Below are 25171 nucleotides of genomic sequence, written 5' to 3' on the forward strand. Positions count from 1 at the left end.
CACTGCGGTGGGTTGGCACCCTGCCCTGGATTGGTTCCTGCCTTGTGCCCTGTGTTGGCTGGGATTGGGTCCAGCAGACCCCCGTGACCCTGTGTTCGGATTCAGCGGGTTGGAAAATGGATGGATGGATATATATCTCATTCCTGTGAATGCATTTGTCAGACAGCTCCTGAGCTCTCAACTCTTATAAATTTTTACATTTTACTCCCTTTAAGTTGCCAATAAAAAAAGACTTCTGTCCAAATCTTATTGAAGAATTTCATCCCGAAGTATCAACAGAACAAAGGAGTATATGGGAAAGCCTAGCACCAAGAAACGATGAAGTCAAACAAACTTACATGAAAATTGTCGATCAGTTACACGGCAATTTGGTTAAATGCGTATCAATAGACTATGGTCAAACAGTTGATAGTGATGTTGCGGAAGATGAAAATATTCCACAGGATATTGTAAGTTAATATCTACAACTGTTAACACTGTCCTTTCAACAGTAATTCAGCAAGTGGAAGACTGAAGTTTGTATCGTAATGTTATTGTGTACTGTTGTACTGTTGTAGTAAGTGATGGGATATACAATAGGACAAGATTAGTTGTATTCAAAATTGGTCAAACAATTCTGACATGTAAAATTTTAACAGGCGACAAGAAAGGCAATGTCCACTAGCATCTAACACTAGCAGGTAAGATACCACTAGCATCTTCCGCAGATAGCAGACACCAAAGGAGATCTTGATATGCCAGTTGTATTAAAACATTTACAGTTTCCTGTTAGAATAGCTTTTGCTATGACAATTAACAAATCACAGGGACAAACATTTCGAAAAAGTCGGTTTATTAGAGAGAAAGAAACGATAATCATTCACAGGCAGTTATACATTGCATTGTCACAATGTAAGTCCAAACACAGAGTCAAAATTCAATGCGATATTGATGAAAAGTTAATTAAAATAATTGTTTCTACTGAAGTTTTACAGTAAAAATGCAAGTTTAAAAAGTATTTGCGTGTTAATTTCAAAGCCAAACAGAATGAAAACGTATAATGCAACAAATACCTCAAACGCAACATGAAACATAATTTTCCTTCAATTTATTACTTTTCACTATTTTTTACTATGGTAAATTACTCGCTGTAATGTAAAATAGTTCTATCATGCATATGTAACAATTCCCATGAAAATAATCTGTTTAAATTCCGCATCCCCATACGCAAGTGGCAGTTCCGCGAAGTGACTAGTGCCTGCCCAGGTGTTGTTGAACGAAGCGAGCAGAGCCCCCTAGTGTGTGTATGTGTATATTATATATATATATACACATACATACATACACATACATACATACATACACACACACACACACACACACACACACACACACACACACACACACACACACACACACACACATAGGTGCTGGTCATAAAATTAGAATATCATGACAAAGTTGATTTATTTCAGTAATTCCATTCAAAAAGTGAAACTTGTATATTAGATTCATTCATTACACACAGACTGATGTATTTCAAATGTTTACTTCTTTTAATGTTGATGATTATAACTGACAACTAATGAAAGTCCCAAATTCAGTATCTTGGAAAATTAGAATATTGTGAAAAGGTTCAATATTGAAGACACCTGTTGCCACACTCTAATCAGCGAATTAACTCAAAACACCTGCAAAAGCCTTTAAATGATCTCTCAGTCTAGTTCTGTAGGCTACACAATCATGGGGAAGACTGCTGACTTGACAGTTGTCCAAAAGACGACCATTGACACCTTGCACAAGGAGGGCAAGACACAAAAGGTCATTGCTAAAGAGGCTGGCTGTTCACAGAGCTCTGTGTCCAAGCACATTAATAGAGAGGTGAAGGGAAGGACAAGATGTGGTAGAAAAAAAAGTGTACAAGCAATAGAGATAACTGCACCCTGGAGAGGATTGTGAAGCAAAACCCATTCAATAATGTGGGGGAGATTCACAAAGAGTGGACTGCAGCTGGAGTCAGTGCTTCAAGAACCACCACGCACAGACGTATGCAATACATGGGTTTCAGCTGTCGCATTCCTTGTATCAAGCCACTCTTGAACAAGAGACAGCGTCAGAAGCATCTCGCCTTTGGACTGCTGCTGAGTGGTCCAAAGTTATGTTCTCTAATGAAAGTAAATTTTGCATTTCCTTTCGAAATCAAGGTCCCAGAGTCTGAAGGAAGAGAGGAGAGGCACAGAATCCATGCTGCTTGAGGTCCAGTGTAAAGTTTCCACAGTCAGTGATGGTTTGGGGTGCCATGTCATCTGCTGGTGTTGGTCCATTGTGTTTTCTGAGGTCCTAGGTCAACGCAGCCGTCTACCAGGAAGTTTTAGAGCACTTCATGATTCCTGCTGCTGACGAACATTATGGAGATGCAGATTTCATTTTCCAACAGGACCTGGAACCTGCACACAGTGCCAAAGCTACCAGTACCTGGTTTAAGGACCATGGTATCCCTGTTCTTGATTGGCCAGCAAACTCGCCTGATCTTAAACCCATAGAAAATCTACGGAGTATTGTGAAGAGGAAGATGCAATACGCCAGACCCAACAATTCAGAAGAGCTGAAGGCCACTATCAGAGCAACATGGGCTCTCATAACACCTGAGCAGTGCCACAGACTGATTTACTCCATGCCACGCCGCATTGCTGCAGTAATCCAGGTCAAAGGAGCCCCAACTAAACATTGAGTGCTGTACATGCTCATACTTTTCATGTTCATACCTTTCAGTTGGCCAGCATTTCTAAAAATCCTAAAAATCTTAATTGATATTCTAATTTTCCAAGATACTGAATTTGGGACTTTCATTAGTTGTCAGTTATAATCATCAACATTAAAAGAAATAAACATTTGAAATACATCAGTCTGTGTGTAATGAATGAATCTAATATTCAAGTTTCACTTTTTGAATGGAATTACTGAAATAAATCAACTTTGTCATGATATTCTAATTTTATGACCAGCACCTGTATATATTATATTACTTATACTTTTACTTATATTATTTACTTATTTAATTATTTGCATGGAGGGGTATGTCCACTACGTGAAACTGAGAACGGGTCCAGCATTAACAGTATTTCACAGGTAGGACAAGAAGTTGAAACTGGAAGAGCATTGCTCGGAAAATTAACAAAGGAAGAAAATGCTGCAGACAGCATCCAGATAAGGTAATAGAAACCATGACGCTTGAACTGCAGAAGTGCACACCGCAATGCTTCAAACTTATATCATAAGCAATATTCACAAATCAAGCATAGCATTGGGTCCTTCAGCAAATTTGCCATTCTCAAAGTCAAAACTGTAACTCAATTTTTTCATATTTTGTACCACTAGCATTCTGTAAATTTTCCTGCTCTTCTTCAACCATATTTTTTTTTGAAGAAGATGACATTTCCTCAGTACAAAGTTCAACTTTAACGGTGCATCAACCATACAATTTCCAAGCAGTCTCAAAAAAGCTTTGTGATAAAGGTGAGCTGTCACATAATTTAATTATTACATGTAGTATGAATGATCAATCATAGACATCTATACATCACTATACAACTATATATCTCTGCTTTCTTTTCTGTTTTTTACTTTGGTGGCATTTGAGCCGCCACCACCACCTGACCAAGGCACTATGCAGCTGCCTGTGATGCTCAAATGATGGCAGATGTCCCAGCTGGTCCTTAAGGCCCACAATATCATATCCTCTAAGACAAAGCCTAATAAACAATAAGGAACAACAGAAGTACATGTATGCTAATTAGAATACTCAGTGGAGGCTAGGAGTATTTTGGTCTTAGAACCTGTACAGATTTTGTTTTATTCACCAGCACCTAGCCCATGGCCACCTGTAAATACCATCTGATTCAATATTAGAGACATTCTTTTTTTTTTTTTTTAAGTCTATATTAGGATCCTCCTCATATATTAATTATAACTTTTTTTCTGCATGTTACTTATTCATTAATATTCTTAACTAATTATAATGTGTTTTTATTTTCTTGTAAACATTTGTTTGGCATCTTGTTAAGCACTTTGAGATACATCCTGTGTATGAAAATGTTCTATAGAAAAAAATGTTGTTTTGAAGTTATCTGTTTCTGGACAAAAGGAACATCTGCCAAACATGGTAACATCAGGCATAGCCACTGTGGAAAGGGCACCGATGTATCACACATGCATTCAAAGTTAAAAAGTTAAATTTCTATTGAAACCCGCAGACACAAGGAGAACGTGAGGACTCCCCTAAAACACTGACCTTGTTTAGGATGAAAGCCCAGCTTCCAGGACAGGAAAAGCAACAGCACTAACCACCATGCTGCCCAACAAGCTACAAATTTCACATAACACTTCTATTGCAATGAAGTCTATCTTTTTGATTAAACCATATACAGTGGAACCTCGGTTCACGAACGTCTCGGTACACGTACAAATCGGTTTACAACCAAAAAGTTCGCCAAACTTTTGCATCGGTTCACGACCACACACTCGGTACACGAACAAGCCAGTTTCCCTTTCGGTTTGTGCGCGCCGATGGTTTTCGCATGTGTTGCATTGTTCTTGGTCAGACGTGCGTGCTTGCACGTGCATGCGTGCTTTTGCTGTGAACTCTTTGTGCTCCATTTCATTTCCCTTCCGGTTCGTACGCGCCTATTACTGTATTTAAGCATGTGTTCAGCCTCTCCTTGTTCATTGTTCTCAGTCAGACGTGCGTGCTTTTCCTGTGAACTCTTTGTGCTCTACAGTATTTCGTGTACTTTTGCAGTTAACCATGGCTTCTAAGCAAGTGAAGAGTGGTGAGAAGAAAGTTTTGCAGAAAATTGAAATCAAAGTAAAGAAAGAAATTATTGAAAAGTATGAGCGTGGCATTCGTGTTACTGATCTTGCCGCCAAGTACTGTACAAGAAGTCAAAATCTACCATTTCGACTATTCTAAATCAGAAAGAATCTATTAAAGCAGCTGATATTGCAAAAGGAGTTACAGCGTTAACCAGGCAGAGGCCTCAAGTGCTGAAGAGGTGGAAAAACTGTTGCTAGTGTGGCTAAATGAGAAGCAACTTGCAGGGGATAGCATAAGTGAGTCGATGTTATGCGAGTAAGCCAGGAAGATTCATGGCGATTTGCTGCAAAACTATCCTTCTACGAGTGGCGAAAGTGAGTAATTTAAAGCCAGTAGAGGATGGTTTGAAAACTTTCGCAAGAGAAGTGGCATTCATAGTGTGGTAAGGCATGGAGAGGCAGCTAGTTCCGACGCTGAAGCTGCGGAAGAATTCGTGAAAAAATTCACAAAATTAGTGGAGGACGAAGGATACATCCCGCAACAAGTCTTCAACTGGGACGAGACCGGATTGTTCTCCACCCAGTTCTTCCTCATTTCATGCCAGAACTCGACTCATGAAAGGTTAGTTTTCTTGGTGGTTTATGGTTAATTCTTGTATTACAGGTTTTTCAAATGTTCATTTTTTCCCTGTGCTTAAAACTCAAGGAAAACAAGGTTTTCTCAGTGTTGTTCAATGTTTTTATATTTAGTTTACTATTACGCTGTGCATTCTATGGTTTAATTAACTATATATTTGTGCTTAAAAACTTTAAAAAAATATATATTTACATACAGTTTGTATGGTCTGGAACTGATTAATTGTATTTACATACAATCCTATGGGGGAAATTGCTTCGGTTCACAACCAAATCGGTTTACGACCAGTTTTGGAACGAATTATGGTCGTGAACAGAGGTTCCACTGTATTGTGCAATAAAAACAAATGGGATATATACTGTACTGTACTATTTTAACCTCCACCAATGAACATGCAAGTCTGATGAAGTATTATTTTATAAATAACTCGTGCTGAATAGAGCTCTGCATATTCAGTGTTAAGGCTTGCAGTGCACCATCTATAGGAACATATTTTTGTAATGCATGTAATAAAATGTACTGTGTTTTTCATTCTTACAGATTGTGCATTATAAATATTTATAGCAATAATATGCATTACATTTATTACTCCAACAAATGATATATCAAAAACATTAGCACTGCTTTTATGAATCCCATACCAAATGGCATGAAACACACGGATACAAACACACACACATACTCTTGTTTCAGGTGGATAAGAGTTAAACCCTATTTATTTTCATCTTTTTTTTAAGAATATGTTCATAATTGCTCTATTAAATTTAGTTTTCTACTTTTTAAAGATTAAGTAAATATTTTACCACCTAAAAATAACTTAATAAAACCTGGATCAAACTAAGTTCAGACTTGCAGTCAAACATCACTACAGCCCTGAGCAAAACAATTACCATGACTCAGTAACCACTGTTTAAATATGCAGAGACAACAAAATACTCATTTCACTAATTGTAGTTTACCCCATATCATAGCACTAGACTTGTATCCTTGCAAAATAAAAGAAGATATGTTCAATGCATATTTTCATCTTGTAAAACTACACATTTTCTTTGCCCAAACAGCTCTAGTTGCATTACTGTTGGTAACTGTCACAAATACTAAACATACAACTTATCAGAAAAGCATATCGGCTGGTGACAAATTATGTCAAACACTGTAGCCCACCTTGGGAGTACCATTTTAAAATAACTACTATTTGTCTAAATGGCTTGAAATTCTTTAGTTTATGGTGGAAAATAAGACAGTATCTCCTTTACTCTGATAAGTGTGTGAGGTAACACTGCTAAAAATACCAAAGAGCTTACTAGCAAAATAATATTTTCTTACATGCACCAACTTGACATAGGAATCACTCTGTATCTGCGTCACGTATTTGTTATATCCGCTTCTTGAGTTCAAAATTGTGGGCAATTGAAGCCCATTGGTAAAGAAGTGAGTACGCTCTCTCCAACACACATATACAGAGGCAATTTACAGCTGTTAATTCATCTAACATGCTTATTGTAAAATATGGGAGGAAAACTCAAGTAGCAGGGGAAAAATATGAAGGGAAAAAATTCAAACAATAAATGTTAAGTGTCAGAATCCGGAATTCAAACCCAGTTTTCTGAAGCTGCAAGGTAAACCACCCTACACATCAAGAATCTAGAGAAGTGATTATTTTCTACCACATAAATTAGAATATATAAATTTAAAAAAAAATGACCTAAACTGATCTAAAAAGTAGTAACTTAGGCTTTTACTTAACTTGCCACTCTATCAGCCGAGCTCTGCTGTACTTAGCAGTTACATAGCACATGTATCAGTTAGGCTTCCTTCTTAAAAAGCCAACAATAATAGAAATGGGGATCACAAAGCAGCTTTTGAATAAGACAAGTAATCACATCAATTACAAACAGAAAAGTACCACTAACTACAACTGAGAGACATTCAGGTTATGATATTTCTGCAACGTAATTTAAATTATAACTTTGAAGAGGAATATATTAAATTAAAAATGATGCTTCTTATTTTAGGATTAATATCTTTTAATCTTCAATATTGTATCCTTACAATATTTAGGAAGAAAGGAATACACTTCTTTGAGATGAAAAGATTAAATAGCTGTTGAAAGGCCATTTGAAATATGCCTCTCTCTCTTTACATGTCATACACTGAATCTGTATATATTTTATATTTGAATGCTTTATTCCTGCAAAATATTTTGCCAAGGAGACTTGCACATTCTTCTAGACCTCTATTCAGTTTTCAGCAATTTAAAAATCACTTTTCCATGCATACTAAAAATATCATTAAAAAGTCTAGATAATAGTCAAAAACAGAATATTTTTTTCCTTCAAGCATTTAAACCTCCCCATTCAAAAACATCTGAGGCATCTGACAAAAAATTTGTCAAACATTACATCTTCAACTAGACAGTTTAAAATGCTTGTGTTCTTTTAACTAGGAACAGCCACCCAAAGCTAGCTTACTCTTCTGTTTCACACAGAGGAGAATGCTACCCATTAAAGCAACCATTTAAAATTTCATTAGTTTGACTGAAGAACCTTGCAGCTGCCACTCAGCTTATTTCTGCAATTCATGTGCTGATTTTGTACTGAGAAAATGATTAAACACTTCTTAAATTGAAGAGCATCAGATTTATATGAAGAGTTGACAACTCTAAGCTGCTTATGTTAATGTTACTTTAGATGAATAAAATCTAATGTGAACATTCCTGGTAGGGAATATGAATCACATGCAGCAAAAGTATTAGCATGACTTATGGATGTTACAGGGTGAGCACATATTACTGTGCTTTGCTGAGCACACAGAGCCTCAGTTACCATCATACAGACTTTTCTGGGAATCTGTACATTTTTGTGACACAAAGACAAATTTATACATATTTGTGACCCTGCTTCTTGTTTAGATTACAATGTAAAATATTAAAAACATTTCAGGAAGATCAGTACAACTAAAAAACACAATTTACATTTTTTTGAGTATATTTTTACCAGAGAATGATGAACTGGTTGTTATTATCAAAAAATACACCTGTCTCCATTAGAACAGACATTTGACAAACAATCTAGCTAGGACAACAAAACACCTGTATGCACAAAACAGTGGAAGAATCACGACTAAACAATAGATCTTTATGTTTAGAGGGGTATCTATCTATACTTTTAGAAAAAAAAAAAAAAAAAAAAAAAAAAAAACACAACAACAACATTATATGAAGTTCAGGAACATGAAATGTAAAAGCCATCAAAATTATCTCTAGGTCTGGCTGCTCTCCTATTGAGAGCAAAAAGGAAAGCATCTTTTTTTAGATAAGGGAGCAGGATCTCAGTGGCCACATTCCACAATTCAGATGACAAATTCAAATGTCAACAAAGACAGTCTTAGCTTATTAAACATAATCCTTTGCAATGTATTCAAACACAGATTTTTCTGACACACTGCTTCCTATTATAGAACTATTTATAGTTGTACTGAACAGATTTTTAAATACTTCAGCATACTTAAAGTAGCCTTCAGCTCCCGATCCTGTTCAATCTTGTAACCAAAATCCATGGCTTACTACTATTTAAGCCGGAACTTTTAAATATCCATAGCTTAATGTTGGTTTACAGTGGTCAAAATGACTTAAAATGACTGTTAGTGTGAATACTTAAGTGAGCAGAAGATGAACTAATCACGAGAAGTAATAAAGATAAAGATACATTTCTTTAATATTTTTGGCAGAAAACATTTTTATTTCCACCATTTACAAGTACAAAATATCAACAAAAAAAAAAAAAAAAAAAATGAAAAGGGCTGAAGGAAAAGTTTGGCCACCCAAAATGTTCAGTACTTAGTAACACTCCGTTTGGCAAGTACAGTGGAACCTCGGTTCACGACCATAAGTCGTTCCAAAACTCTGGTCGTAAACCGATTTGGTCGTGAACCGAAGCAATTTCCCCCATAGGATTGTATGTAAATACAATTAATCCGTTCCAGACCATAAGAACTGTATGTAAATATATATATTTAAGTTTTTAAGCACAAATATAGTTAATCAAACCATAGAATGCACAGCGTAATAGTAAACTAAATGTAAAAACATTGAATAACACTGAGAAAACCTTGAACAACAGAAAACTAACACTGCAATAGTTCGCGCTATAGCGCTACCAACCGCTGGCTAAAAACACTTTTTTTTTTTTTTAAATGAGTTTTAAGCACAGGGAAAAAAATGAACATTTGAAAAAATCCATAATTTAATAAACCAAGAAAAGTAACATTGCAACAATGCACGCTACGAACCGATCGCTGTAAACAGAAATGAAAACAAAATCAAGCCCAGTGCATTCTTTAACTGCCTTCCTACCTTATGCGTCCAGCTCTCTCTCTCTTGCGCTGCCTGTGAGTGCGTCTCTCTCTCTTGCGCTGCCCATGTGTGTGTGTGTGTGTGTGTGTGTGTGTGTGTCGCACTCTCTCTCTTTTGCTCACTGCACTGGAAATGCACAGGGAGAGACTGAACATGTACAAACCGAAAGGGAAACTGGCTTTTTCGTATACCGAGTGTGTGGTCGTGAACCGAGGCAAAAGTTTGGTGAACTTTTTGGTCGTAAACCGATTTGTACGTGTACCGAGATGTTTGTGAACCGAGGTTCCACTGTACTACAGTCTGTAAACACTTTTTTGGGCAGTTAAGAGTCTTTCAGTTCTTACCTGGTGTACTTTCACCCATTTGTCCTTGAAAAAGGCTTTTAATTCAGCAAGATTCTTGGGCGGTCCTGCATGCACTGCTCTTTTAAAGATTTATCCACAGATTCCAAAGATGTTTAGGTCGGGGGACAGACTGCCCGAGGTATTCCATTGTAGATTTTGAGATGTGTCTAGGATCATTATACTGTTGTAAGACGCATCCGCTTTAACTTCAACTTTGATACAGATGGTGTGATGTTTCCAGAATTTGCTAGTATTTATTTGTATCCATTTTACTCTCTACCAATGACATGTTCCCTGTGCCACTGGCTGTAACACAAGCCCAAGGTATGATCTATCCACCCCCATGCTTAACAGTTGGAGAGGTGTTCTTTTCCTGGAATTCAGCACCCTTTTTTCTCCAAACATACCTTTACACATTGTAGACAAAAAGATGTATTTAGACTTCATCAGTCCACAGGACTTATTTCCAAAATGCATCAGGCTTGTTTAGATGTTTATTTGCAAACATCAGATGATGAATTGTGAGGCTAGGATGCAGGAAAGGTTTTCTTCTGCTGACCCTACCATGAAGGTCATAATTAATTGTTCAGGTGTCGCTGCACAGTAGAACAGTGCACCACCACTCCAAAATCTGATAAATCCTCCTGAAGGTCTTTTGCAGTCAAATGGAGGTTTTTATTTGCCTCTCGAGCAATCCAACAAGCACTTCTGTCAGCATAATTTCTTGGACTTCCAGATCTCAACTTGACTTCCACTGCTCCTGTTAACTGCCATTTCTTAATAACATTACAAACGGAGGAAAACAGCTACCTGAAGATGCTTTGCTATTTTTTGTAGCATTCTCCTGCTTTGTGAGCATCAATTTTTATTTTCCAGAATGCTAGGCAGCTGCTTAGAGGAGCTCATGGCTGCTGATTGTTGGTACAAGGTTTGAGGAATAAGAAAATGTATACAGCTTTCCAATTTGCATCATATGGGGTTTACTAATGATGACTGAACAAGCCATAACCCTAACAAGCGAATGAAGGTCTGAGACCTCAAATACAACTTTTGCATGGTGCTCCTTTCCTTTTTTCACTGTACAGTTGAACAAAACAAAAGCAAAATACTAATCTTGCATAAAATGCTGAAAAGAAATGTGTCATCTTTAACCTTGTACCTTTTGGTGATCAGTTCATCTTCTGCTCACTTAATTATTCACAATAATAGGGATTTTAAGCAAGGATGCCAACACTTTTACATGCCACTGTAGCTTTCTCATTAAATACAATATAAAAATGCTTTTGTTAATACAAGTTTTAAAATCACTATGTTCAGCTTTAACAATACTCAGTTTGGCCACCTCAGCTAACCAGAAGTTTAGCATGCAGTCTGTGCTTTATTTGACTACCAGTTTGACTCGCATTACCTAAAAATAATGAAAACAATTATTCAGGTGACCTGTACTACATTATCACTATAACTAGAACGTGGGATTGAGTATAAGAGAAACTCACTTTAGTTTTCAGTAATTTTTTTTATCAGCTACTCTAAAATGGCTTCCCATGCAGCAACATATCAAGTCTATACACCCTATTGTCCACTAACTGCATTTTTTCAAGTTTTCATTTAGAATTGGAATGAACAATAGCCTATGCTTCTAGTGCTTTACTGTAAAATTATGTACTGTGTTATTTGTTAACTTTGTAATTTCCTGATACTCAAACATAAATTACTGATTTCTTTTGCAAGATAACTTGAATAAACGTAAATACATAAATAAGTCAGAAATGTTTAAAGATTGTCACAGTGTAACATATAGTACATGCAATGGGTCACACTACCTAAATTTAAAGTATGTATGTGAATAGTACATCTTCTAATCTCTAGAATTAAAAAATAGCATATCTGAAAAAATAAAAATAATAAAAAAAAAAAAGTTTAACATGCATGAGCACCCAATTTTACTTGGGTTTCGTTATGTATATTACAGTTACATACAAACAATGTGAAGTGTGCCTAATTCCTTGCTGATGCTCAAAAATGTTAAATACTAACAGGTGTTTGTTTTGTGTACGTTTTGACTAAATAAAACAACCTTTCCACTATTTTACTTTCAGTGGTTTGTCTATGTTTTGTAAAAATTGAGAAAAACCCAACATCATACAAGATATTTTTTGGACTGCCCAAACCTTCAACCTCATATCTGTTTCTGGAGATATCATTTGTCCTCATCTATTTTGCTTTTAGGCAGCATATGAAACCAGTTGACTTGAAGGAAAAAATAAAGAAACAAGTGAACTAAACAGTCTTAAATTAATAGATTACACAAAGCGGATTTTGTACCTTGGAATGGCAAAACTTTAACATTTGTATTCAGCTTTCTACAAGTTCACTTACTGTGCCATTTTCTGTAGGACTTTCATATTTGCTATAAAAAGCAAAAAAAAAAAAAACACACACATTGGAAGCAACAGTTATCGCTTCTCTATAATGCCAAACAAAACGGGTTCAAAAGAAAGGATCCCTGATTCAAAGCTGCATATTATAATAGCTGATGCCAGAATGAGTATAGCATCCCAACTCAGCTGTTGCATTGTCACTGACAGTATGCAAGTATAAGCACATGAAAGCAGTCAAAACATTCAGAGAATGCAGACTGTGCAATTCCCACCTTGCTTACATCTCCTAAATTTACATGAGCAAGCATATCCTGCACCATACTAGAGCAACTTTAACAGAGTATGTTGTGAACTCCTGAATTGTCTGTGAGCTGTAAAGTGTTAAACTAGAATTAATCAAATTTAAGCACTCTTCTGCAGCGTTGCATTGATATGAAGGTTCTTACCAACTTAAACTAGAGCCCAGTGACAAAAAACGTGTCAAAGCCTGTATTTTTGTCTGAAGTTTTCTGGAGAAAGGCAAAATGCAAGCTTCTTTTGTGTAAACGTCCAGCACTACTGATAGTTTCTGCGAGATCAAGCAATAAATACACATCACTGTAAATATTCAATTACACTAGCGGGATGATGGCCCTACATTGCTAAAGGGAGGAACAGATTGTGACCGTGTATGACAAGCATTTTTTTTTTTTTGGATACTTGACATACCATGCCATTTTAAATTCTAGATTGAAATTTTAAAGTTTCAAAAAGGCTTTGAAAATAAATCACAGGTAAAAGATTATGAATGAAGGAACATAAAGATAAAGCAGCTAAACAAAAATGCATCAATAAGGGCAAGAGAACACAATTACAAAATGATCAGTGCAGCAAAGAAGTACAGAACCATGATTCAGCCTTTCCAAAGTAATCCAAAACTCTATCCACACTGCATACCTGTAATGTTCTAGGCACCACAGAACCAAAAGAAGGTGAAGTCTCAAATAATTCTGGGTAGCCAGTCTGACCAATGTTAAAGAATATGGGGACTTTTATATCAAACTGAAGGGGAACTGGCAGACTGAACTATTTGCTTGCTGATTTTAATTTATGCAACTAAATATTCATTTAAGGTAGAATACTAAAGTTATGTGTGTGTTTACTTGGAATTCATATACATAGAAGAAAGAAATACTAGCAACCTTTAAAAGTACATACATTTTATGAACTTTTGCATGTCACTTGCAAAAACAGACAAGAATTATCATACTATTAGGAAACAAATGAAAATTACGCAGAACATGGTGTAAAAGACACACAAACATCATGTGACAAACTGATTTTCAAGTTAAGTGAGGGATTAGTAATTAAGAAGCAGTTAATCAAAAATGTCTTGGGTCAGAATTCTATATATGAGTAAAAAAGGTTAAGCACGAGTGTCTCTCCGGTTAAATTGTATAATTGTATAGTGTCAAACCTGAAAATCTCTCAGGGTAGTACTCTGCTGTCATTTAGCGGATAAAACAACACCATGCTGCAAAAAAAATCATGAATAGTTCTATGTCCTTTTCCACTTTATGGTAACTCATCAATAGTCATGAATGGGGAAGAACCTTCAACCACACAAAAAAGGCAGTTTTAGAAGAAACTCAAACTGAGTGATTAGTTGAATCAAGCGAAAATGGTAACAATGAACTGGTCATCAGATATTGACACAGATAGTGAAACTAATGCATACAGCACTGTATGATCAAACCGCTAAGATATGCCTGGTGAATTCAGTCGTGTGTGGGTGTGAAGTTTCAGTGGGGCAAAAAGATAATATGACTGCAATCAGGTAGAAGGATGATAAAGACATTAGGCTCCAAAGTACTGCCCACAATGCTTCAACAGTCAATGTTTATGTAAGGGGAAATAAGTAAGTCACTAAGCCTGAAAGCTGTGGTAGCCTACAATAACCCAATGGGCAATGTCGATCGATCGATAGATAGATACTTTATTTATCCCAATGGGAAATTCACATTCTTCAGCAGCAGCATACTGATACAATAAATAATATTAAACAATGATAATAATGCAGGTGAAAAACAGACAATAACTATGTATAATGTTAAATGTTAACGTTTACCCCCCCGGATGGAATTAAACAGTCGCATAGTTTGGGGGAGGAACGATCTCCTCAATCTGTCAGTGGAGCAGGACACTGACAGCAGTCTGTCGCTGAAGCTGCTCTTCTGTCTGGAGATGATACTATTAAGTGGATGCAGTGGATTCTCCATAATTGATAGGAGCCTGCTGAGCGCCCTTCACTCTGCCACAGATTTTAAACTGTCCAGCTCCATGCCAACAATAGAGCTTGCCTTCCTCACCAGTTTGTTCAGACGTGAGGCGTCTTTCTTCTTAATGCTGCCTCCCCAGCACACCACTGCGTAGAAGAGGGCGCTCGCCACAACTGTCTGATAGAACATCTGCAGCATCTTATTGCAGATGTTGAAGGACGCCAGCCTTCTAAGGTAGTATAACCGGCTCTGTCCTTTCTTGCACAGCGCATCAGTATTGGCAGTCCAGTCTAATTTATCATCCAGCTGCACTCCCAGATATTTATAGGTCTGCACCATCTGCACACAGTCACCTTTGATGATCACTGGGTCCATGAGGGGTCTGGGCCTCCTAAAATCCACCACCAGCTCTTTGGTTTTGCTGGTGTTCAGGTGTAGGTGGTTTGAGTCGCACCATTTAACAAAGTCATTGATTAGGTCCCTATACTCCTCCTCCAGCCCATTCCTGATGCAGCCCACGATAGCAGTGTCATCAGCGAACTTTTGCACATGGCAGGACTCCGAGTTGTATTGGAAGTCCGATGTATATAGGCTGAACAGGACCGGAGAAAGTACAGTCCCCTGTGGCGCTCCTGTGTTGCTGACCACAATGTCAGACGTGCAGTTCCCAAGACGCACATACTGAGGTCTGTCTTTAAGATAGTCCACGATCCATGCCACTAGGTACTAGGCACTGACATTTTACTCCTCTCAAGCGCAAGTAGTAGTAAAAAATATTTTAAGTATGCAAAGAAACACGTTTCTACTTTGCCAACTGTGACACAGGGCTGTGTGTTAGTGACTGTTTAACAACATTTAACAAGAAGAACATGTACTAAATCTGCATCAGTACAACAGTAGACACTAAACATATCTTTCCTACTTTTTTAATGTTGATGTTTTAGTATTTACATGTTTCTGTTACACATAACACTTTTTCTTGTCTAAAAAAATGAACATATTTGGCTTTTGGTAAGCACAACATTAAGGAAGTTACTGTCAAAAGCGGTGTAAGAGAACAAATACAGCAGTGATGGAAGATTTTTTTAAGCTTCATCTTAAAAGCCTTAGAGTGCAGGATACCTAAAGTTAAGGATGATGCTGCACCCAACATCATGATAAAAAGAAATTATCAATAAACACAAACAAAAAGCTCCCTGAGAGAGATATATAGATATATAGGTATTCATACACACATACATACACACACACACACACACACACACAGTGTCATCCATAATTATTGGCACCCCTGGTAAAGATGAGTGAAAACGGTTGTTTTAAAATTTTTTCTTGAATTATGTTAATCTCGCACCGAAAAAGAATGAGAGAAATCCAAACTTCATTTGAAGTGATTGTATTTTGTGAAAACGTAATCCATCATCAAGAAATATTTTTTAACAAAACCACATGTGACACGATTATTGCACCTAGAAATTCTTACAAACAATATGTCTTACTTTGTTAAGTTGATCAAGTGTGTTGAAACTTTCAAGCAGTAACCCAATGACTCCCTGTTTCACTGGGATATAAATATGAGGTGGAGCAGAAGCCAAAACTCCTTATTCATTCATCAACATGGGAAAGAAAGAGAACAAACAAACTCAAATGGGAGAAAAGATTTTGACCTTCATAAGTCAGGGAAAGACAATTAAAAAAGCATTCATTCTGGTTGAAAATGGTAGGATGATAAGAAAGGTAAAAAAATCCAAAGGATTACTGTTGGAGAAATACAGAAAAAAGCAGAATCTTGGGATCTCCAAGTCTCCAAAGCTACCATCAGACAGCACCTCCTTGCCAGAAAAAAAAGCTTTTCTAGTTATTTAACCACAAATTTAAGTGCTTTTAGTTTGTTAAACAGAACTGGAACTTTGACTGGAAATGTGTTCTATGATCAGACTAAATGAAAACTCTGCTTCTTGGCAACAAAAACTCAAGGTGGGTTTGGTGTAAAAAGAAGAATTGCTATACCAAAAAGAACCTGATTCCCACTGTCAGGTATGGTGGATGCTCTGACATTCTAGGGCTGTTTTTCTTTCAGGTCCTGAGAACCTTGTTGGGGTACATGATATTATACCAGGAGATTTTAAATTTAAATCTGGATGATCTAAAACATACGTCCAAGTCAACACAAAAATGATTAAAGGAACAAAAATTTAAGCTTCTGCCTTGGCTCTATCAGTCCCCAGACCTAAATCCAACAGAAAACCTGGGGTGAACTGAAGAGGAGGGTGTAGAAGGCAGGACCTAGGACTAGTGTTAGATTAATATTAGAATTTTGAATTTGGTATACACACTAGCTTTTGGACCTCAGTTCTGGTACCAAAACAGTTTCAAAGCAAGTAACGGATAACCCCAACCCCCACCACACCCTCCCTCCTTATTTAAGTCTCTCTGGTGCACTACCCAATTGATCTTCTGTCTGGTACACCATGCCACTGCGCCACACTACATACCACTTCCCTCTACATACCAATGAAGCTCTGATCACATCCAAGTAATAAGGGGTGGTGGGTCCACTTGATGTCTTACAAACACCTCAAAGCAATAAATTGACCCCTTTGAAAGTTCTAATAGCATCAAAGCATTTTATTTTGTTTCATGAACTCTATGAAAATTGATATTTTCCCACAACTGTAGTGTTGAGTGAAGAAAATAGAAGAAAACAGAAGAAGAAGAAGAAGAAAATAGAAGAAGAATTTATTACATTTATATAGCGCTTTTCTCAGTACTCAATACAGAAGAAAGCTGACAATTGCTTCTGAAATTGTACCATTTTGAATCTTTTACGTGGTTTTCTGGTACTGGTACATTGTGAATGACCCAGTAAGATTCTGTAAAAAGGAGTGGTATTAGATTCCCCACTTTATATTCTCCAACCTTATGTTATAGAAAAGACTCAGTGATGTTTTATTAGCAAAAAAATATAAACAAAATATTAAATGCAGGGGTGCCAATAATCGCAGCACATTTGGTTTTGTTAAAATTCATTTCTTGATGAGGATTTTTTTTTCTCAAGATAAATTTGCTTCAGTTAAAGGTTAGACTTCTCTCTTTTTTTCAGTGTGAGCTTAAGGTAATTAACCAAAAGGTGATTTTCGTACAACCTTTGTTACTCATCTGTACCAGGGGTACCAATAACTGAGAAGCTGACTCAAATGACATTGCCAAAAATATATAGGTTTACTGGTTAGCTATGTGCAGTACTGCTCCAAGAGTGACATTTTATCACAATGTATATAGGTTTAAAAAACTGAGTGCGATTAATGCAAAGCTCTAATTTGTTCTTAAGTTTCAACTTCAATTATCAGTATAAAGCAAATAAATCTGCAACAGGGTGGTAAAATTACACCAAAATTAAGACATGAACATTCCTACATCAAAACTATTACATTTGAATATGTTTCAAACATATTCTAAATATTTCAGGTACTCTAAATATATTTGTACGTATGTGCTAGTCTACATTTCTCATAATTAATATTTTTACTTTTTTCACAGTGTACCTGCAAAGCATGAAGTGCTTATGAGTCACGCACAGTTGCTTTAAATAAGCAGGTGAAGACTACAGACTTTAAATAAATGCAATCTAGATGGTGTAGCCCTTCACAGAAAAGGGACTTTCTGCATGCAAAAAAGAAACCCCCCAAAAAAAACACACAATACACAGCCAGCTGATGACAGAGACACACATTAATAAAGAACAAATGGGACAAAGCTAAACGTGTGTTAACTGTGTGTGAGCTGAAATGGCTAAATGAGCATTGCTAACTTTCAAAAGACTCTTTAAAGTGGTTAAAGCCATTTACAAAAAGAAAGCCTGAAATGATGCTATATAAAAACATGAAAATGCAAGTTAACTCATCTCACATTTGACATAACAAAGACATTTCTTAAACTCATCAGTCATACACCTGTACGAGTCACTAAATATAGAAAATCTTCCATTAAAAAAATCTGTTCTAAAGAATTGACAAGCATAGCCCAACCCAACATCCCCCAATACTCACCTTCTAAAATATAAAAAACACAGGCCTATGATGCTGGAGTGTTGTTTTTGTATCCAGTTTCCTTGTATCTGCTAATTTGGGGGGCAGGTTGGTGTTACCACGGAAAATGTTCAGAAAGCGCTAGATTGAAGCATAATAAAGACCAAAACCTATTTCGACAGCAAGCAAAAAACCCTAACATTAAACACCTTGCCTTGCTCAAGTTGCCTTAAAATTTATGTTAAATCTGCCTTTTTCAATGAAATATTTCTAAAGAAGAACAAAAAACTATCAGCTTCTGACATTTTCTGTTTTGAATTTGTTTAAAATGGTAAATATTTTAAGATTTTTTTTTTTTTTTTAAAGAAACACTCAACACTATCAGTGAAAAAGCAAAGATATGGAAGCTAGATTTGCAGAGTGAAACCTAGCATTACCATAAAGATTTTAAAACTTTACAAAATGAGGGAAACTTTAAATCTGTAAATAAGAAAATGGAGTGAGCCACATAAATGTGTTATACTATCCATTATTTGAAAACACACTAGCTATTAGGTAGTAAAGGGGTGAAAGGCATAGTTAGCCAGTTAAAAACAAAGGATAATGAAGAGCCAGAATGGACAAAACCATGGTGGGCAATTTAGGCAGGTCATCAAGAAACACCCTACTCTTTTCAAAAGATACCAAAGGATCTTTAATGACCATATAGAGTAAGGACCCCGGTTTTACATCTCATTCGAAGGATGGCAACAATTTTTACAGCACCGTGACCCCGTCACTGCACTAGAACACTTTGAACCACACACGGATCACAGGGTACACTTCTTCCAGCAGTAACTGAAGCTTTTTTCCAGATGGTCTCCCATTCAAGTATTAGCCGGACCCAAATATGGTTAGCTTCAGGTGGATTACTTATTCTGAAGTGCAGAAGGTATGACTGCTACAATAGTCATATACTAGTTCTTTTGAAGCAGTAATAAAGGCATTGGCACTTTACTCACTAAAACTTCAAGGACCTCAACAGATGTCTAAAAATGATGTCACATTTAATGTATAGACTATAGCAATATGAAGGATTTTATATTACAATAGTTAACTGCTACCTACAAAACTGGCCTTTTCTCATTTCTCTCTAAATATATAAAGTTATAAAGATACAGATATTACATACTGATGAAATGCCTATAAGAAGATAATCTGTTCTAGGCATAAGTTGACTGGACAGATCAATATAGTCTGGGGACCAGTACACGCCTGGCACAATTCTGAAAGCTTTAGACTTGTGAAATTCTATAGACTATGTTATTGCTACAAAAAATTGTTGAATCATTGATACAGCAATCTTCTAAACATTATACCCAACCTGGTTGACTAATACTTACATTTGCAATGATATCATGGAAATCATCAGTATACCACAAAGTCTAAGCAAGCTTAGATAAATAAAATAAAACTTGGCACAGGAACTCACTAACTAAGCTGGACTGCTCTGGAAAGTTAGGACAGAACCGGCAACTTGACACAGCTCAGAGTTAACCACATAAACATGTTTTCATCCAGAAGCAAAAAAAAAAAAAAAACAGTACAAACTATTTCTTTACTCTAACACAGACAGATGAACTTTTTTCAATTTTGTTCCTTCAAGGTGTTGCATGTCCCCTTGTGAAACTCTTATTTAAAAGACAGGTTTACTATTAAAACTATATAAACAAGCATGTGAAGAGATAAAAACACCCATCAAGACACTGCACAACTATCTCCTTGTTTTAACACTATATTATTAACAAAACATTTGTCGTGCCATTAAAAAAAAAAAAAATCATTTCAATTCAGAAACCAGTGGTATGAAATCACCTGTAATCTTACTTGATACATGAAAGTACTTGAAACGGGCAGACACAAGCAGACCGGATACAAAAACATTTGTCTTTTTTTCCTCTAAAGCAACTCAAAACATATCATCCGTTTAAAAAAAAAAAAAAAAATTTAAAAGCAAAAAGTAAGGCTCCTACATGTGCACTTGCTTAAGCTTTACAACCTCTTAAAGCTGCTTCCACCATCGTCTTAGACCTGTCATGGGCACATCAAGCAAGCATCTAATGGTCACTTAAAATAAACTTTACAAAGGATATAAACAAGAGCAACTCAGAAGGTGCCACCAGTACTGTTGTGTATCTTTTTCTATATAAAATAGCACAAATTTCATCCAAGCTATCCAAATCAAAGGACACTAACCACACAACAAATGTACGAAAGTCAACAGCATGAATGGTGTTTCAAGCATGAATAATGAGAAAGCCAAACATTAGTTGCTTGTAAAACCCTGGAAGAAATAAGTACTTTACAAATTCTAGGTGATATGAAGGTAATAGAATTCTTAAAAAAAAAAAAAGGGCACCATTCCATTCTGTTCGGTTTAAGACCTCTATCAGAACAAGAATGACTCCGACAGAAAACAGTTTAAATTCGACAATCTGCTGACCAGAGAAAAGGTTTACGACCAATGCAATTAAACACAGAAGATAAGAGATAAGCCTTCCTTTTTGACTGTATAAAATCGAACTGAAAACAAACTAACCACATTAAATGATTTCCCTCGAATGTAGTATATACTTGTGAAAACAATTAGTCTAGCACTTGAAACAATACTTTTAAAGAACAATTAAATTATTGAAAGATGCTGCTGATTATTTCTTTGTTTCAAACATTCCAGGTCACATTGACTTTAAAACAAATGAATGGCAAAGCACGTGAATTAATAATATTCAAAATTTTACAACGTCTCTGCATCAGAAACAATAAACATGGCAGCGCATAGTATATTTATTTCCCAGCTTCCAGGTGTCTATCATTTCTTATTCTTTACACACTTCAATTTCCTACTCCCAGTTGCAAATGCAATTATTAGCTAGACTATGATTTTTTGTGGTTGGAAGCTGAGGTTTGATTGATAACAGATTTAAAAAACAAGAGGAAAGAAATGCACATCTGATTTCTCTATAAATTGAAGAACTTCTCGACAACTAAAAATCACATTACAAATCTAAAATTCAGATGTAACTGTTTAAATTACACTAACTTAAACAAACACTGTCTTAGTCTAAAACTTAAAGAATCTTCAAGTAAAACCTTCCTGTTATCTGATGAAAATAAATAAAATGAAACAAAACATGTTATACATGTTATTTTATATATGACAAAGTAGAATAATAAAAGAATTTGGCTAATGCACAAGCAGTATAAGATATAAAAAAAAATAACCAGAACATAAGTTTTCAGTGACAATTTAAAATGTTTACTAAAAATAAACTGAATTTTAAACTAATATTAAGTCAAACTACAGGATATGAGATGTAACAATTTGGTGTCATACCCAGCAAAAATACCTGCTAAGCACTTATTACTCCTGGGACACCAATTACCCTTAGCTGTAATAACAGCATTTAAAATGGTTGTCAATACTCATTTTTTCCCCAAAGGCATCAAATATGAAATGAATATTACTGAACAAAAATGTACATTGTTTACAGTGTAACTGAAAATCAGTCTCTTTTTAAATATTAAGAAATCCTTTAATATCTCATAAAATCCTATCAGCCGTAACAAAACAACAGTCTATAGTGACTGCTGACAACTATCCACTTGTAGAAACAATATTGCCTTTGTACGAGACTAAACACAATTAAAGCTTCTTGACCTAAATAAAAATGGATTTCTAAAATAGATTTACCAAAACTATTTCACACAGTGATCTACTCTATAAGAATTATAAACCTATAAAGTTGTTTTAAAAAATAAAAGTATCAAAAATACTGCCATTCCCAAAATCTAAAAATACAGACTTCTACAATGGCATAAACTACAGTAAGTTCACATATTAAAGTAATATAAAGTGAAACTTCATTCCTAAAAACAATGAGAACGAAATTTAAAAATGGTTTACTTTTCTAGTGAATGCTCAACATACCTGAATTCTTGTTTGATGGCCTTATTTAAATTTCAGATTTTCCCAAAGCAGTTGATGTTGGAATTTAAATAAGGCAGTAATGGAAAACTTATCTGTACAAAATTATTAACATTTGAAACTTGAGCAACATGAACTGGACTAGTTTCTTCTGTATTAGGTAATATAATAATCAAGCACTCTACTGTATTCAGTCAATTTGCTCTACAGTTCATATGCATCATTTAAAAATGCAAGTGACAGAAAAATGTCTAATGTTATATGTAGCACAATAAAACAGCATGAATACTTAACAACATTATTAACATAGAACTAAACAAAAATGTTTTTAGTTTAACTTTATAACTGTGATTTTATACAGTTACTAACGATTGCGCCTTGTAATAATGATACAATAGTAAAATGAGTGAGTGATTTCGATGTATACAATTATGCTGTAATGAACAGCATTAACATTTCTTATTGTATATGTAGCCTAAACAAAAAGAAAGGGTTGCTAATCAAACTAGCCACAAAAATGAAATGTCGTCTTGCTAGGCTAATTTTGACGACCAAGTTAATCACAGAGGCAGGACACTAACAGGTACGACACAGATATGAAAATTAAAATTGCACATAAAGGGGTCACTAGCATAAAGGTTACACATGTCGCCTGGCCGCATCTTTGGTGGCTAGATCGACTCTATTCATCACATTTCAGCGCATCAGCTTAAGGCAGCAATGGGGGTGGGAGGATACCAAACTGCTGGGCCAGCAATTCTGCTCGATGACAGCGGTCGACATCGCACAGCAAAACATTTAATGGACTTGTTAGGATGGATCGGTCATTTGCTGGAAAGCTCACTTACAGTTTTGTTCTTAGCCCCGATGATTAAGGGTTTCTCTGGGCGTTTCGATAGTCGCCCCAAGCTTCTCTGACCGAGCCCTACATTTACAGACTATGCCACACTCCCTTCCGGTGCTTACTTTTAAACTCGCTTCCTCCTCTAGGTTCACCGGATCCAGTTCTTTCGATATTACTAAACAGAGTAGCTTTAATTCTTAACTATATATGAAACGGACAATTCTACATGATTTAGCGCGGCTTTAATCTGCTTCCTACACCACTTCCTCCCTCCTCATCTCTCATCCTCCTCATCTCTCGCCATTTCGTTACTGACACATCGGCCTCTTACCACACTGACAAAAGGGACAAATGCCCTCAACCTAAAACCTCAACACACACCGTAGCCTTGCCAGGTGACCGATGACCGGGAGACCCGGCGGCAAACCCGATGCTCAGCCTCCTGGCATTTAACCCCCTCTATTACTGGGTGCTTGTAAGGAAGACATTTTCGTCAATATTAATCTAATGTTAGCGCGGAGAAACAACAAAACCCACAGACGACACACCGTTAGTTTTCCAAAATAATCACAAGTTCACCGTTCCTTCGAAGCGTTCTTTAGCCACCGTTTTCCGCATATAGTTCTTACCGTAACTCGCCGCTGTTTGTGTCTCTGCGCCGGGCGTTGGCAGCTCAGAGCAAGGGGTTTCTCCCTCACTTCCAAAGGGGCACGTCCGCACGCAAGCGACGCACGCTTACGTCATCTACCGGAAGACCTGAGGCGGAGTTAAAAGGAGCTCAACTCACAGGAAGTATCGTTTATATGTTCTGTGCTGGTATTAAATACATAAATTAATGAGAAGTAAATTTTAACAAATTAATTTATGTTCACAGAAAGGGATATAATGTTGCACATCCATTGAAAATTCACAAAAATAAAAACAACACATCCCAAGACACGTTTTAAACACAAACGGATAAAAAATACAGAGTCATTAAATTGTATTAATAATGTAGGTTAATGTAGGTCGCATCACGGATTCATTTAGTACTGTTAAAAGAACTGAAACGTGATTTTTGATTCCTATTTAAATTACACTAATAACGCACGGGTTTTTTTTCTTTCTTTTGCTGCTGTTTCTGATTTATGCTTTTTTAACGACATTAAGAAGTTGCACCAGCAAGGGATGAGTCACCATTACCATGAGTTGATATTCCATCACAAGCAGCAGGGGTGCTTATGAAAACTTCAAGTCTGCAAGGTCACAAACAGAACTGTATCTAGTGTGGCAACGGCAAGCAGTCCCTTTAAGGAAAAGGATCCATGTAAAAGAGCCACATAAGGAACAAATAAATCCATTCTACAACTCAGCGCTAGAAGCAGACCTACTTGTTCATTTTAGAAAGTGCTCAGAAGACCACAATGGACCTGCTTGGCACTTTGGACAAGTTGCTGGAGAGTCTAAAGGCAAATATCAGGGAAGACAGCCGAGAGACTGCTACCTCTGCAGTACAACCACCGCTTCTCAATCTGATAAGGCCCATTGGCCTGGGTACGCAGGCACTGGTGGAACGTCCAGTTCATGGATC

The 25171-nt window shown here is 36.3% G+C and overlaps 1 protein-coding gene across 1 annotated transcript in view; it reads right to left on the minus strand.

Annotated features, from left to right (window-relative positions):
• The window catches only part of cdc42 (cell division cycle 42), a 63064-nt gene extending 38710 nt beyond the window's left edge, over window positions 1-24354 (minus strand). Inside the window, exon 1 of the mRNA XM_028807706.2 lies at window positions 24231-24354. The gene's annotated coding sequence lies outside the window, so the exon portion shown is untranslated. The remainder of the gene's footprint in view (window positions 1-24230) is intronic.
• Between the last annotated feature and the right edge of the window lie 817 nt (window positions 24355-25171).

This window comes from Erpetoichthys calabaricus, chromosome 8 (genome assembly GCF_900747795.2).
Source record: "Erpetoichthys calabaricus chromosome 8, fErpCal1.3, whole genome shotgun sequence".
NCBI classification, from domain to species: domain Eukaryota; kingdom Metazoa; phylum Chordata; class Cladistia; order Polypteriformes; family Polypteridae; genus Erpetoichthys; species Erpetoichthys calabaricus.